This window comes from Vicia villosa, unplaced genomic scaffold (assembly GCF_029867415.1).
Source record: "Vicia villosa cultivar HV-30 ecotype Madison, WI unplaced genomic scaffold, Vvil1.0 ctg.000253F_1_1, whole genome shotgun sequence".
In the NCBI taxonomy this organism is placed as follows: domain Eukaryota; kingdom Viridiplantae; phylum Streptophyta; class Magnoliopsida; order Fabales; family Fabaceae; genus Vicia; species Vicia villosa.
The window spans coordinates 894867-909282 of record NW_026705106.1 but is presented as its reverse complement, the minus strand read 5'-3'; the positions used below and the strand labels follow the sequence as shown (position 1 = coordinate 909282).

The 14416-nt window shown below is 37.1% G+C and overlaps 1 long non-coding RNA gene across 1 annotated transcript; it reads left to right on the top strand.

Moving 5' to 3' along the window:
* Window positions 1-7895: 7895 nt before the first annotated feature.
* LOC131625981 (uncharacterized) lies at window positions 7896-9447 on the top strand. The gene is made up of 4 exons (XR_009291008.1): window positions 7896-8462; window positions 8606-8693; window positions 8812-8892; window positions 8975-9447. It is a non-coding gene; the product is annotated as an uncharacterized LOC131625981 (long non-coding RNA).
* The last annotated feature ends 4969 nt before the right edge of the window (window positions 9448-14416 follow it).

Below are 14416 nucleotides of genomic sequence, written 5' to 3'. Positions count from 1 at the left end.
ACTAGTTTTACTCCTTTTGATTGCTGTTTTTTTGAAAAATTGCCTAGTGCAATCGATTGCTCTCTTGCTGCAATCGATTGCACAGTTGAAAAACTGCGCAGATTTTGAAAATTGAAGAAGGAGCAATAGATTGCACTCCTGGAGCAATCGATTGCTTGCTGAGCAAAATGTGTTTTTTGCCTTTTTGTGACTTATCTTTGGTTCTAACTCATCTTCTACTCCATTCTTTTGATATTTTCTTTGAATCACAAGTTAGAGGCCTAATTTCTCATTAATTTCAATGGACTTAGGGCGACGATAGGATGAGAATCCGAATCCGCAATATTAAGTGATTGAAATTATGGATGAAAGGAGCTTTCAATGTGGTTCCATCTTTTACTTCTCTTTATTTTGATCGATGAAAGTCTTAATACCTTGAGAATTCTTATGGATTCTTGGTAAAGACTAGATCACTCACCATTTTTCTTTTAGTGCGATATTGCTTTCGGAGAGTGATCTACATATCGCTTCTCTCGCATGCATTAGCACATAAAGTTTTGACCGACGTCGTTGTAGGGTGATTTTTACATAAATCACTTGGCGATCTGCTTAACATAGCACAATATTTCGTGTCCCGAATTAAAAAAGATCAAATATGGAAGAGAATTGTATGCGGTTGATTTAAGACTTATGGAAATTTATCGTGTAGTCGCTATGATTTTATCAAGCTTCTGATAAGTTTCCATTGACTTTAAATCCGAGAACATCCCTCACTCACCATCGATCTTCATTACTAACTTTGATAACATACTTGACAAGTTTCAAGATGGTTATCTTTAACATCTAACAATTGACTTTAATTTCCGCAATTTATTATATTGCTCTTTTATTTTTCGCTTTATTGCTTTATTTTATCATTTCATCATATTTACATTCCGCTATTTTTCTTTTGTCCATTTGGACGTTTATATTCCGCTATTTTCTCTTTGTCCATTTGGACATCATGTTTATGTTTCCGCTATTTTCTTTTTGTCCACTTGGACCATACTTTACTTTTATGCTAAAACACTAATAATCAACAAAAATCTAAAAAACACTTAAGGCTCTCTTTTGGACTATTGGTTACTATCCCTAGCATTTTGGAGATTCGGACTTATGGACTTAGTGCCTCTGGACCCTTATTCTGTTGTTACTCTGCTGTTATTCTGTCTGTCTGGCATTGGATTGTTGTCTGTTTGTATGTGCAGGTATTTCCTTGAAAGCCCTTGATGGTCAATTCCAAGGCATCGACATAAGGATTTTACCCGAAAACAGCCGTTACTCTACCCGATTTTCGTCAGAATTTTAATGTGCTTAATGCAAAGTGGTGCTAAGATAATAAGTTCATCTGGGTCCCCAGGTGATAATGTTGGTTTAGTATTGTTATTCCAAAGGATGGGAACTCTACCTTGACTCTTAATGTCAAGTGTTGGCTTCTTATTTCGGTTAGACCATTTCTTTCCTTAGCTTTTATTTTACGCAATAGGATAGCCTCTTCATCTCCTCCCATTCTTAAATTTTCAAAATCTTCTCCCTTTTTTCAAAAAAACCTTCTTATGTTTGCAATCATTTTCAAAACGTTTTCTTTAAAATATCTTTTTCCCTTAGTGGCCTTTTCCTCTTTTTCTTCAAAAGTTTAGACACTGTTAATTGTCGAAACGAGTGGTTATACCCCACGATTTTGAAATTGATTGATATAATGAGATCTTTTCCACGTGAGAGAGCTAGTGGCATACTCGTTGATTTCATCCGAGTGGGAGCCCTTCTTTCATTAGCGATGCAAAGAACTCGTTTGTTCTCATGCTCAAGATCAATGGCTGAGTATTTCTCTCCAACGACGATAAAGTGTTTATTCGTTTTAAAAACGTTTTTCTCTTTAAGCGGAACTACATTAGCTCTGAATTCTCCATTGCACCGAGGAGGTATGTAGGCCCAAAGCTTAACGCTTTGCCGAGCTTATTTTAAAAATAAAACAAACCGTTTTTTAGCACACACGACACAGATTTTCAAAAAGGTTCCTGTGGAGTACCACAGATATGAGGGGTGCTTAAAACCTTCCCCTCATATAATCAACACCCGTACCTGAGATCTCTTTCTTGTTTTAAAAAAATAAAGCGCGGTGGCGATTTCAAACGAAATATTGATTCGAGTCAATCCTATGGCTTCGATATCAGATTTTCCCCGCTACAGAAAAATGGCGACTTCACTGGGGATCCGGTTTTAAGTGTGTTAAGCCTATTTTTGTTTATCTGTGTGTTTTATTTGTATATATTGTTGTGTGCTTTGTTTGTATATTTTCTTTTTTTCTTTTTGGTGCTCGATGGTTCCTCTGTGATGAGATAAAGTTCTAACCCGAACTTTGGTGAGTAACTTGAGATAGGAGGTGGTAAGACCAATAGTCGCATGTCAGGAGCAATCCTTACCATGAGCGTCATATGGTGGAACCCCAATCAGTGGAGGCCTCATGGAAGGTAGTAGAGGTTGTTACGAACCATTGTGATAACGCTATTACTTTCAATAGTGAGTGTCCGTAGAAGCTGAATGGCCTAGAACCTTTTTAACCCATCTAAGCCTTTTTAGGATGTAGTGCAGAAACAAGATCAAGTACCAATTTGAGCTTGTTGTCATGCGATACTACGCTCAGACGAGGTCTTTTTAGGCATATTATTGGCGCCCATGAGCAATTGTGCGTGCCGGTAATATCCGATAGAAGATTGAAAACTCTGGGAACCTTTGTAGAACCCGATTGGCAGGTACAAAACTCCTTAGATCACACCTTGTGGGATGGGTAGACCCATGGCTCCATGCTCGTGACGTCGAACCTAAGAACCTGGACTGTGTGATTTTGTGTGATTTGATGTGATCTTGTGTGCTCTTGATTGTGATTGATGCATAAACCATGCATTCATGCATTCATAAAAATGACATTCACAAATGGTTTTCAAGGAACTTAGAGACATTTTTTGTAAACATCACAGGTACCATGGATCAAAAGAGAAGCATCAAGAAGTACACTTTCAGGAATTCAAGTGCAAAGGAATTGAAAGAGCTAGCAACTTTGATTCCTAATCTTGACAACTTCAGAAACCGTTATGGGAAATTGATCTCTATCTTGAAGACCAAAGTGGAAAAAGGGATTCTTGAGACTCTTGTGCAGTTTTATGACCCAGTTTATCATTGTTTCACCTTTCCGGATTACCAACTTATGCCCACTTTGGAGGAGTATTCTTATTGGATTGGTTTGCCAGTTACGAATGATATACCTTTTAGTGGTCTGGAGAAAGAGCCTCAGGTTGATGAGATAGCAGAACTTCTTCAGTTGAAAATATCAGATGTGAAAGCAAACATGACCAAAAAAGGAGGAATTTGGGGGTTGACTTCTAAGTTCTTGATTGGAAAGGCTTCCATGTTGGCTAGTAAAGGAAGTATGATTGCTTTTGAGACATTTTTGGCCTTGCTCATCTATGGTTTGATACTCTTTCCCAACATTGATAATTTTGTCGATGTTAATGTTATTCGGATCTTCATGATTGGGAATCCTGTACCTACTTTGCTTGGGGATACTTATCATTCCATTCACCATAGGAATGATAAGAAAGGTGGACTTATTAACTGCTGCACTCCTTTGCTCTATAAGTGGTTTATTTTGCACTTACCTCAGACTAAGAGTTTCTTGAACAATCCTGATGGTCTCTCATGGTCTCAGAAGATCATGCCTCTTACTAATGGGAATATCCATTGGTACAATCCTGCTTATGACATTGGTGAGATTATTGATCGTTGTGGAGAATTCCCTAATGTACCTCTTCTTGGTATACAAGGAGGAATTACCTACAACCCCATTCTTGCAAGGCGTCAATTTTGCTATCCCATGAAGGAGCGACCCGCTAGTATTCTTGTGTCAAGAATCTTCTATCTTAATCAAGATGGAAATTCGGATATGAGAAATCGGTTTGTGCGTGCTTGGCACCATGTTGATAGGAAGAGACATATGGGAACGAAACAATGTGTTGCTCTCAAAGACTACACTGATTGGGTTCAAGCTAGAGCTCATACTTTTCAGATGCCTTATTTACTTGAGGAGCCTTCTCTACCCATTACTCCACCATTATCTTTCACTACTCCTATTGAAAGTAGTGAGGGGCATCTAGAGCTCGCGGCTAAGATGAGATCGGAAAGAGATGGTTGGGAGAAGAAGTTTTATGCTTTGGAAGTGGAGAATAAAGAGTTGAAGATACGTTTGAAAGAAAAGGATGAAATGCTTGATATCCAAGATGGTTGGTTGATGGAAAAGGATGATCAAATCCGTCATCAAGAAGAGTTGCTTCAACAACATGGAGAAAAGCGAAAGAGACAACAAGAAGATTCGGTTGCATGGAAGGAAGTTGCTGATAAGCTGATAGTCGAGAATGCTCATTTGAAGGCCTTTTATGAAGATGAGTTGGAGAAGCTCCGTAGGAAGTTGCAGAGAGGAGTTGGATCTTCGTCATAAGTGTTCCCTTCTACTTTCTAGCTTTTGCTTTATTTTGTAATTTTGGATTATTGAATCCTTTTGTAAGCTTTTCTATTATTAATGAAGAATGTTGTTATGTTTTATGTTTTTGCTAATGTTTACAATTAATGTCTTAAAGTTCCTTGAAAACAAAAAAAAAATAATAATAAAAATCATTTGCATTGCATTTCATGCATCATTATGCATTTTGGTCTTGCTTCCGAGAGTATTCCCGAGGTCTTATTCAGTGTTCTTCATACAGAATCAAGCTGTCTCACCGGTATAACACTCGAGCTAACTGCAAGAAGAAGATGGAAGGTCTTGAACAAGAGAATCGTGAGCTACGTGAAGAGGTTGTTACGTTGAGATCTGGTGTGGATCGTCTCACTGCTCTGGTTGAGACATTGATGGCTGCTCAGAATCAGAATCAGAATCAGGTTCCTCCTCCCAATGCCCAAGCACATGGTCAGACCACTGTGATTTCTGAAATTGTTGCTACAACCATTCCTGCTGTTCCTGTTGGTGCTACTCAGCAACGTATGCCTAATGGATATCCCTGGGGCATGCCTGAAGGTTATTTGTCTGTTCCTGAGATGACTCGTCCGTTGACTCCTGTTATGGTCAACACATCTCCTATTGTTCATACTGGTCCTTTTGTCCCAGAGCCCATTTATGATGCTGCTCCAAGTGAAATTCATGACAGAATGGATGGTTTCCAAGATCAGTTTGAAGAACTGCAGAAAGAAATGGAAGCTCTCCGTGGGAAAGAACTGTTTGGAAAGAATGTGCATGATCTTTGCCTTGTTCCCAATGTGAAAGTGCCTGCTAAGTTCAAGTTACCTGAATTTGAGAAGTATAAAGGAAATTCCTGTCCTCAGGCACATCTGGTGATGTATGTAAGAAAGATGTCCACTCACACGGATGACCAACGTCTGTTGATCCATTATTTCCAAGACAATTTGACTGGAGCTGCTTCTAAGTGGTATATGGGCCTTGATAGCACCCATATTCGCACTTTTAATGACTTAGCTGAGGCGTTTGTGAAGCAATACAAGTATAATGTGGACATGGCTCCTGATAGAGATCAATTGCGAGCTATGATGCAGAAAGAAAAGGAATCCTTCAAGGAATATGCTCAGAGATGGCGTGAGGTTGCCGCCCAAGTGATTCCTCCGATGGAAGAAAAAGAGATGACTAAGATTTTCCTTAAGACTCTTGGTCCGTTTTACTATGAGAAGATGATTGCGAGTGCTCCTGTAGACTTCACCGAATTGGTGGGTATGGGTGTCAGGTTGGAAGAAGCTGTGCGAGAAGGTCGTCTGGTTCGGAATGACAATTCGTCTGGTGGGGCAAGGAAGTATGGTTCTTCATTTCAGAAGAAGAAGGAATCAGATGCAAATGCTGTTTCTCATGGGAGGAATAGTCGATTCAGAAATCAATCTCAACAAGTGGCGTCAATAACTCCTGTTGTGAATTCAGTGCCTGTAGCTCCTGTTAATCAACAACCAGCAAGGCGGAATCCGTATCCTCGAGTTAATATTGATCCTATCCCCATGACGTACACTGAACTGTATCCTGCTCTAATTCATAAGAAACTGGTTCAACCAAGGTCACCACCTCCTGTTCCAGAGAAACTCCCTTGGTGGTACAAAGCTGATGCCACTTGTGCTTTTCATCAGAATGCTCCTGGGCATGATTTGGAAAATTGTTGTTCCCTGAAGAATGAAGTTCAGAGATTGGTCTGTTCTGGAATGCTTTCTTTCCGTGATATTGGCCCAAATGTGCAGAACAATCCGCTGCCGACTCATGAAGCGTCTGCTGTGAATATGGTGTATGGGTGCCCTAGGAAATATAAGATTTATCGTGTGGAACACATCAGAGGATCATTGGTAGAGATGCATGCCACTCTGTGTGAGTATAGTCATTATGAGCATAACCATGCTGCTTGTAGGATTTGTTCAGTTAATCCTCGAGGGTGTTATATTGTGAGAAGAGATTTACAAGAGATGATAGATCAAAGGCTCATTGAGATTCTGAGGGATAGAGATGAATATGATGTCAATGTGATTGAACCATGCTTTGAAATTCCGGAATGTGTAGAGATTGATTATTATGGCAAAGCTGCTGTAGAACCTCTTGTGATATGTTTGCCTGGATCTGTACCTTATAGTTCTGATAAAGCTGTACCCTACAGATACAATGCCACCATGTTGGAAGCTGGAAAAGAAGTCGAGATTAAGCCTCTGTCTTCTGTTGGGAATATAGTAGATGTTAGTAGAGTGACTAGAAGTGGACGAGTCTTTACTCAACCACAAACAGTTGTGGATGTCCAGAGGAATCCTACTCAAGTGCGTGTGAACAATAATGATGCGACAAAAGTGAATGCTGGATCATCTTCCGGAAAGGAGATGGATGAGATTTTGAAGCTTATCAAGATGAGTGATTATAAGATCGTGGACCAGTTACATCGTACTCCGTACAAGATCTCTATAATGGAGCTGCTGACAAGTTCTCCTGCTCATAGGGATTCTTTAATGAAGATACTGGATCAAGCTTTTATGGATCACGATGTGACACTGGATCAGTTTAATGGGGTTGTGAGTAATATCACTGCATGTAACAATCTGAGTTTCAGTGATGAAGATTTGCCTGAGGAAGGAAGAAATCATAATTTGGCTTTGCACATCTCTGTCAGTTGCAAAGAGGACTCAATGTCTAATGTGTATCGATACTGGATCATCTCTAAATGTCATGCCGAAATCCACTCTTGCTAAGCTGTCTTATGGTGGCACACCAATGAGATTTAGTAATGTGATTGTCAAGGCTTTTGATGGATCGAAGAAATCAGTGGTATTGGACCATTTTTCTTCAAGATTACTTTTCAAGTGATGGATATTTTCCCTGCGTACAGTTGCTTATTGGGACGCCCATGGATCCATGAGGTTGGGGCAGTTACTTCGACTCTCCACCAAAAGTTGAAATTTGTGAAAGATGGAAAGATGGTCGTTGTGAATGGAGAACAAGCTTTGTTGATTAGTCATCTCTCTTCGTTCCGTACCATAGAGGCTGATGAAGTAGTCATTGGAACTGCATTCCAAGCCCTGTCCGTTAATCTACTATCTACCCAATATTATAAAATTGACCAAACTCCCTAATTTAACCTTGAGCCAAAAATACTTTACCCTTACAAAAGGTTACTTCAGTAATTAACAAATTGAACTTTTTTCACTTCCCATGTGTTGTTTCCTGATTCGTCCACAGCCTAAATTTGTATTTGCTTTCACTTTCCCCTCAAAAGCAATATTACTTTCCCTTTCTTTCTCACTCTTCATTTCATTTTCCTCACTTTTACTTGCAGATTTTCGTTTCCCTCTCCTCACTGAACTCCTCCATTTCTCTCATTTCAAGGTTTCGGTTTTCCAAGGTTTCGGCCCCCTCCTTATTTTTCTCTCAGGCGCCAGTAAGGAAACTACCATAAGGTATGCGTTTGAGTTGTTTTGTTAAACTAATACCTGCAAAATCATGAAAAGCATGAACGATTTTTTGGGAGATTTTCGGTTTTGAAATGCTTGCGTTCTTTATAAATACCATACTTTCGTGGTTTATTTTGTCATCGATTTTTGAATTGCCTTGAAATCCTTGCTTTGAAAACCTTTCTTATGTCCGCTACAGAGTTACAGAGTTTGTGTTATTCCTTTCTTATGTCCGCTACAGAGATACAGAGTTTGTGTTATTTCTTTCGTTATGTCACTCTTTCTCACTCTTCGTTTTCAAGAACACGGCCCTTTCTCACTCTTGTCTCTCTCTTTCTATCCTTCCCTATTCTCTCTCCTCAAACCCTAAAAATCTCCCATCCTCTCCGTGCACACCCAAATTGCGTGAAATTTCTCCCTCCCGCTGTCGCACACTCAGTCGCCAGCCGCCGTACACCATTCCAACCGATTCCATAAAGGTATAGTTACTTTATGTTTTTTATTTGTTTACTGATGTGAGCAAAGTAAAAGAAGAAGGAAAAGAGTAGAATCACCACAGTTTCAATTTCAATTTTTAGGGCTTTCTAGGTTTTAAAACAGTTTTTTATTTTAATTTTTGCAGAATGCTTTTCGATGATACACTGTTCGAATCGGGTGAGTTTCGCTGACACAAATAAGTAAATTTGTTGGAATGGCTCTCTTTCCACCAGGTTTGTTCATCTTCGTCCATGTCAAGTAGAACTTTGGTTTCAAAACAATTAAAACTTACACTATGTTAACTATTGAATGATTTGATCTAAGTGTTCTACCCCCATAAATTTTCCGCAGATGCAATTGTGAGGGAGATAGGCTAAAGAATATTGACCTTCCTACTATTGAAAGGAAGGAAGCAGATTGTACCTGTTCTGAGTAAGTGCTCTGTTTGCTTACTAGCTTTGTCTCATAAGGCATTGTAAACTCCTACATGTGTTTTTCATTTTCCTTTCAAAAGTCTGTTGATGCAGGTTAATTACAATATAATTATATATATGAACTGTAATGTGGACACCAGATGTTTACTACATAATCTAAGTACCAGAGGAGTCTTCAAGATCATCGTACAAGTTTTCTTCAGTAGCTACGGGATTTAAGGTGTGAGAATCTACAAACTTTCATATTGAACTGGTGACTAGGAAATGCATTATAATGATCAAACTGTATAGAATATACCGATGTCTAAATTATTTCAATATCATTTTTATGTTGTTGATTATTATGGGATGGGGAGGTTACTGTCTATTTGTATTCCCAACAACAACTTCAAGCACTCATGGAGACCCTCAAGTCAACAGAGCCTCATTATGTATGATGTGTGGAGATCCAAATTCATTGAATCAACCACAAATGTTTTAGAATGCAAGCATCATATATCAATTACATTGCAGGGTTAGTAGCTTATATAGATCTCTTAAATTGAAGCTGCCAATAGAGAAACTTGATTGCTAACATTGTCATTTAGTAACCATTGTTTACTTAGCTGTTATCTTAATTGTTACATTAGTTATATGAAAAATTTGTTCTCCCAATTATAACAATGATGCATTCTGCAGATAAAGATTTGATGTGGTACAAGTACAACTTATAATATAATTTGGTCGTAAGTGTCTGTCAAATTTTATTTTCTCATCTATTCCTATATTTGTCACTTTTTAACCTGTGGTTTCCAAAATAATTTTGTGGGATCATTCAAGTTTTCATGCAAATAAAGTAGCCATGATTCACTTGCCTGTCTTAGTTCAATTTCTAGCAGATTTCATTTTGGTTTTATTGATAATTTCCTTGAAGCTATTCGGATAAGTCTGACAGGTAACCCTACCCGAAAAATGTATTCAGAGTTTGTTGATCGCTATGGATTAATAAGCCTTGAGTTTTTTTATGGATGGTGAGTTCTTTTAAGGTATTTTCACAGTTGCTTGCTAACTGTATCATACTTTATAACTTGCATTCTAATTATTCTCACAATTTTTGTCTAACAAAGAGCTATGCCATTGCAAAAAGTCAATTTAATTTGGGCCCGAAAAACCAGAACTAGCACTTATTAGATAAGTAGTAGTACTAGGCTAGACTTTTACAGACTTTTTTTGACATATCAATATATCTTATGTTGAGTTTTTCTCTTTTGAGTTTTTAATATTTTATTTCTAAACCTTATAATTTCAAAACAGGGATAGTCAGGGACCAAAGAGAGAGATAGTATTTTTTGTTTTGCCATAGCAAGCAAAAATTCCATAGCAAACACAAATCTTTTTTGTGGCTGATGCAGTAGGTTTTGTGTGAACCGAAATTATCGTAAGCTACTTAAATTTACTAGACTGATGTTGCATGGTTTTGATTGAATTGCAGATGCTGAACCGAAATTGTTCATTAAATTGATCAAGACAAGAAGGATTTGTGATGATAGTTTCTTTTATTTGTTTCACTGATGAAGTAGTAGGGAGTTGAAATCTACACCACATTAATTCTGCTGAATAGTCATTATATGTGGAATAGTCATTATATCAGTTTCTGTATGCCGTTTTTTGGAGTTGAAATGCCACAATTTAATAGCTATGCTTAATTGTTCTATTATTAACTGCAGTTTTATTGGTTTGTAGGGAGTTGAAATGTGTTCTCCTTTGGCTATTGATGTGCTTGGAACGTTAAGTTGTATTGGTTGAAATTGTTGAACCCTCTAAATTCATTAATTTCATTGTACCTTTTCTTACACATTTTAATTTTAATATTGAATATTGAATTGACAAAGAAATTCAAAATAATTTTGTAATGTTACTAATTTTTCATGTGAGGGGATATCTTATTCAGATTTTTTTTTTTTAATTTCACTATCTGATCATTTAAGATTTGATTAAGATTATCAAAATGTTTTTAAATGAAATGTATCACTACATTAATAGTAACTTCTAAAGAAACAATTGGTTGGTTTATATATATATATATATATATATATATATATATATATATATATATATATATATATATATATATATATATATATATATATATTGTATTTAATTCAATTTATTTTTCTTCAATAAAAAAGAATTGTAAAAGTTAAGAAAAATTATTATTCCACACATTTAACTACTCTAATGGTTATTGCAGGCACCACCGTACATGTCATGTAACCTTTTCTACTACTCAACGTTGAATTTTTTTGCACCTTACATTGTTTAAGAATCATCACATTTTTCCTCCAAACAGCCCTTAATTATTGGATGACCAACCAATACTTCTTCCTTCACCATATTACGAGTTTTTAATAGTATTTATTTACAAATAGTCTCATATGTCAATTTTTAATTTATAATTATTTAATAATTAAGACATTTATTTCAAATTTATTTGTATTTAAATAATTTTATACCATATAAATTGCATGATAGTATAATGTATTTTTTAATTTTAATAACACTAAAAATGTATTTATCTCACGGGTCACTAACAAGACAATATTTATTTTAGTTTAGTCAATCATTATTTTAATTTAAGAGACAAAAATTTTATTTTTAAATATTAATTTTTTCTCCATTTCACAATTATATTTTTTCTTATTTGTGTATGATTATTTAATATACTTAAATTTATATGATTATTGTTCATTTTAAAAAAAATATATCATTTTAAATTTTGCATTTATATATAACATTATATATACATTTGTATTTGATACTATCTAAGTGTTATAACATTAAGACTCATTCATGTGTTATCACATTAATAAATATTTTGTTATTATTTTTTCATTTCATAATTATTATTTGAAAAATAAATGACTACATTTTTTTAATTATTTACACAGTATCATAATTCAATTACCCGTGCGGGAGCACGGGTCTCTTACTAATGATGAATTCAAAAAGGATGAAGCTTCCATTGCCTCCTTCAAAGATGCTCAACTGGTGGTTCAGAATGGACATTCAGGAGTCTGGGGACAAGTGGTGAGTCTGCAAGAGAACAAGAATAGAGCTGGTCTGGGATTTTCTGCCTCAGACAAGTCTGTGATGAAGCCTGAATCTGCTTTTCGTCCTTATCAGGAGATGTTCCATAGTGCTGGGTTTCTACATCCGACTCCTCCAGAAGTGAACGCTATTGTTGAAGATGAATCAGAGCCAGAAGTGCCAAACTTTGTGACCCATGGAAAGATGATTAAGAATTGGATCACCATTGACATTCCTGAGTGTACTCATGCTTCAAAGTAATTTGCTTTTATGTCTTTCAAAATCCTTTCATTCTGCCCAAGATGAAAGTGAAGTTGTTGGGGCTTTTTTCTGTTTGTTTTAAACATTAAAATCATCAATAAAAGTCATTTTGTTTCTGCATATACATGCTTTTTATCTTTTTGCTTTTTCTGGAAAGTGGTAACACAAAAAACCTTAAAAAATGTTTTCATTTTCCATAATCTGCACGATTACATGTTTGCATATATCTTTCCTTTTTTCTGAAATAATAATCACTTGTACAGATTAATCAATAAAACCGTTGAAAGTAATGACCCTGCACCCTCTTCCAACTCCGAGTGTCCTGTGTATGAGGCGGAAGAAGAGAGTGATGAATGTATTCCTGATGAGATTTCCCGACTGCTTGAGCACGAGGAAGACACCATTCAGCCATATAAAGAGCCGTTAGAAGTCATCAACTTGGGTTCTGAAGAGGATAAGAAGGAAGTCAAGATTGGGGCACTGCTTGGTCAAGATGTTAAGAAGAGGATGGTAGAGCTTCTTAAAGAATATGTTGACATTTTTGCGTGGTCCTACCAAGACATGCCTGGGTTGGACACAGATATTGCGGAGCATCGTTTTCCATTGAAACCAGAATGTCCTCCTGTCAAGCAAAAGCTAAGAAGGAGTCATCCCGATATGGCGGAAAAGATTAAGAATGAGGTCTTGAAGCAAATAGACGCAGGTTTCCTTGTCACTTCTGTATATCCTCAATGGATTGCCAATATTGTGCCTGTTCCGAAGAAAGACGGAAAAGTTCGTATGTGTGTTGATTATAGAGATTTGAATAAAGCCAGTCCGAAAGATGATTTTCCTCTACCTCACATTGATATGTTGGTGGATAGTACGGCCAAGTTTGAGGTTTTCTCCTTTATGGATGGTTTTTCAGGATACAACCAGATTAAGATGGCACCTGAAGACATGGAAAAGACAACCTTTATTACGCCATGGGGGACATTCTGTTACAAAGTAATGCCTTTTGGGTTGAAGAATGCTGGCGCGACGTATCAAAGGGCCATGACCACTCTTTTCCATGATATGATGCACAAAGAAATTGAAGTTTATGTGGATGACATGATTGCCAAATCCCAGTCAGAGGAGGGGCATATGGAGGATCTGTTAAAGTTGTTTCAGCGTTTGAGAAAGTATCGTCTCCGCTTAAATCCAAACAAATGTACTTTTGGTGACCGTTCTGGAAAATTATTGGGTTTCATTGTCAGTCAGAGAGGAATTGAAGTAGATCCTGATAAAGTCAAAGCAATTCAGGAAATGCCAGCACCAAAGACTGAGAAACAGGTGAGAGGTTTCCTCAGACGTTTGAATTATATCTCCAGGTTCATTTCCAATATGACTGCTACCTGTGAGCCAATATTCAAGTTGTTAAAGAAAAATCAGGGATGTGTGTGGAATGAAGATTGTCAGAAAGCTTTTGACAACATCAAAGAATATCTGCTTGAACCTCCCATTTTGCTCCCTCCAGCTGAGGGAAGGCCTTTGATTATGTACCTCACAGTACTTGAAAATTCAATGGGATGTGTGTTGGTTCAGCATGACGAGTCTGGTCGAAAAGAGTATGCAATATACTACCTTAGCAAAAAGTTTACCGAGTGCGAAATAAGATACTCGCTGCTTGAGAAAACTTGCTGTGCTTTGGTGTGGGCTGCTCGCCGACTAAGAAAGTATATGTTGAACCACACCACCCTATTAATTTCCAAAATGGATCCAATTAAGTATGTATTTGAGAAACCTGCATTAACTGGAAGGATCGCTCGCTGGCAAATGTTGTTATCAGAATATGATATTGAATATCGAGGTCAGAAAGCTGTGAAAGGAAGTGTGTTGGCAGAGTACCTCGCTCACCAACAAATTGATGATCGTCAATCTATCAGAATGGACTTCCCAGATGAAGATATAATGTATTTGAGATCCCAAGATTGGGATGAACCATTGCCAGAAGAAGGACCAGATCCTGAATCCAAGTGGGGTTTAATTTTTGATGGAGCTTCTAACGTTCATGGCCATGGAATTGGCGCCATTATTGTCACTCCGCATGGGTCACATGTACCTTTCACTGCAAGGATATGTTTTGATTGTACAAATAATATTGCTGAGTATGAAGCTTGCATCATGGGACTTGAAGAGGCCATTAATCTGAGAATTAAGATTCTTGATGTTTA